Consider the following 2,779-nt stretch of genomic DNA (forward strand, 5'->3'; position numbering starts at 1 on the left):
ATATATAAGAAATGACACTATTTGGGGAGGAATGTGGAGAATAAATTGTGAGTTGAAAAAGCAAGGGGAAGTGAAAAAAAGAGAAAGAGGTAAAAACACAAAAGCAAATGAGGAGAAAAGCTAAAATTGAAAATGATGAAGATGGGAGGTAGATATTTTAAAAGAGAGAGATCAGCATGAAGGCATAAAAGAATTTGACGTGTACTGATCTCTCCCCACAGATAGGAGTGTAACTAGAGCTTCACATTACTAGAATAGCACTGTCACTCTCTATCTGCTCACAGAAAGAGCCGTCATCTAATACACCCATTCTCATCCTGGGGGTCACGACCCCTTTGGGGGGGTCCAATGACCCTTTCACAGGGGCCACCCAATTCATAACAGTAGCAAAATTACAGTTATGAAATAGCAACGAAAATAATGTTATGGTTGGGAAAGGAGGGTCACCACACATGAGTAACAGTTTAAAAGGTTGTGACATTAGCAAGGTTGAGAACCACTGATCTAATAGAACTGAAAGGAAAAACTAATAATATTTCTTTTGTAACTCTCTAAAAGTTGTGCTAGTTTAAAATTTTTTTCTTTCCTTTATAACGATATACTTGATGAATAAAAAGAAGATGGGAAGTGAATAATGAAGATGGAGAGAAATGGCTAGGTCGCCATAGAAACAGACATGGATTAAATACAAAGAGCAGTAGTTAAGTACTCCTCTGCTACTTGAAAGGTGAGTCCTTTGAGCTGACCGACCACTCCATAGGAAAAGCCGTGATGACCGGATTCCGTTACTATGACAGCTTTGGAGTAAGCGTCTGTATGAGTTGGAATTGACTCAATGGCTACAGGTTTGGCTTTGTTTTTGTTTTGTTTTTAACCCATAGTCCTGACCATATGACAGATAATGAGCGATGGAGATAGATAGATATAAAATTAATTTTAAATTTCAAGGAATTATTGGAATCCATATAAAGACTCTTTATTCCCATTCTTTTTAAAGAACATTGAAACCAGAGAAGTTAAATGACTTAGTCTAGAGCAAAGTGATAGAGAGCACTCTAGATTCTGGATGCACCATGCAGCACTATATAACAAACAGACTTGAGAGATCGAGTAGTTAGAGAAGAGAGAGAGAGGAAGAGAGGAAGCAAGAGAAATAAGTTACAGAGATCTTCATATACATGATTGGTCTAAATGATTGGAATCCACGGAGAAAACATCATCATATGTAGACTATATCATCTTTATCCTTAGTTCAATAGCAAGTACAAAGACATTTATATAAATAAGTCTCCTTTTCAGAAAACTCCTGATGATTTCAAGAATCTCACCAACACGTTTGTTAGAAATATTGCAACAGAATTCATCCACAGTGTGCTTCTTTTGTTGCAGCTACACATCAGATACAGGCCATGGAAGGAGAAAATATGAGTTTCGCAAACGCATTTGTCTTGTTGGGTTTCTCAGATCACCCGTGGCTGGAGGTGCCCCTCTTTGGAATTGTTCTAGTCTGTTGCATTCTAACGCTGATAGGAAACGGCGCCATCATCCTTCTTACCCTGATGGATTCCAAGCTCCAAACGCCTATGTACTTCTTCCTAGACAATCTCTCTGTCCTGGACCTCTGTGTCACCATAACCATCGTGCCCCAGCTGCTGTTCAATCTCTGGGGACCAAAAAAAACAATTGCTTACTGGAGTTGTATGACACAAGCCTATCTCTTCCACTGGACAGGATGCACGGAATGCGCTCTGCTGGCAGTGATGGCCTAGGATCGCTATGTGGCCATCTGCCGACCACTCCAGTATACACTTATCATGCGCTCCCACGTGTGTATACAGCTGGCAGTAGTAGCCTGGTCCACTGGCTTAGTTAATTCTCTGATCCAAGCCACTCTCACTCTCCAACTTCACCGCTGTGGTCATCATACCCTAAACCACTTCTTCTGTGAGGTGCCTGTTCTGATCAAACTAGCTTGTGAAGACACCACTGCTAATGATCTGTGCTTAACTGTAGGAGCTATTCCCTTTGCACTGGTTGCTCCATTTTTGGTGCTGATTTCCTACACCTTCATTGTCAGGGCTATATTGAAGTTACCTTCAGCTGAAGGAAGGCGCAAAGCCTTCGGCACCTGTAGTTCTCACATGGTCGTTATCATCATGTACTATGGACCTGCCATCTACATGTATCTTCAGCCCCCTGCCAACAGTACTCAAGCCAAATTCATGTCTTTCTTCTATGCTGTTATCACCCCTCTGCTGAATCCACTAATCTATACCTTGAGAAACAAGGATGTGAAACAAGCATTGAGGAGGATCCTCCAATCCCAAAGGGGTTAAAATACTAACATATATAAACATCATTATATTTTGATTCCTAGAACAAGTACATACAAATCTTCAATGAACATCAATACTTTTGTGCTTCCAAATGAGTTTCCCAAGAGCCCCAGTGAAAGATGGCATATATCTCCTCATCAACCATCCGATGTTTAGGGAAACTCATCCAGAAAATATTATTCTCTGAAATTTCCAAGAGTGGTGTTGCATACCTTCTTTACTCTTACCAAATGCTGTTTTCAGTAGATGGAACAAGCACCAATGTTTATGCATCTGTGGAAAAATTAATGACATCTTTTTCAAATTGCTTTTTTACCACAGCCCCTCTTTACATGGTACCCTCCGGCAAAAGTTGATTTAAAAACAAGATTTTTTTTAATAAGACTTGCATTGACTGTATTACACCTCCTACACCGGTTCTTTTAAACCTCTCCTTCCTTCAA

The 2,779-nt window shown here is 40.1% G+C and overlaps 1 pseudogene; it reads left to right on the forward strand.

The window, feature by feature from the left end:
- The first annotated feature begins 1,409 nt into the window (after positions 1–1,409).
- Positions 1,410–2,336, forward strand: LOC142441281 (olfactory receptor 2C1-like; annotated as a pseudogene).
- The last annotated feature ends 443 nt before the right edge of the window (positions 2,337–2,779 follow it).

This window comes from Tenrec ecaudatus, chromosome 2 (assembly GCF_050624435.1).
Source record: "Tenrec ecaudatus isolate mTenEca1 chromosome 2, mTenEca1.hap1, whole genome shotgun sequence".
NCBI lineage: Eukaryota > Metazoa > Chordata > Mammalia > Afrosoricida > Tenrecidae > Tenrec > Tenrec ecaudatus.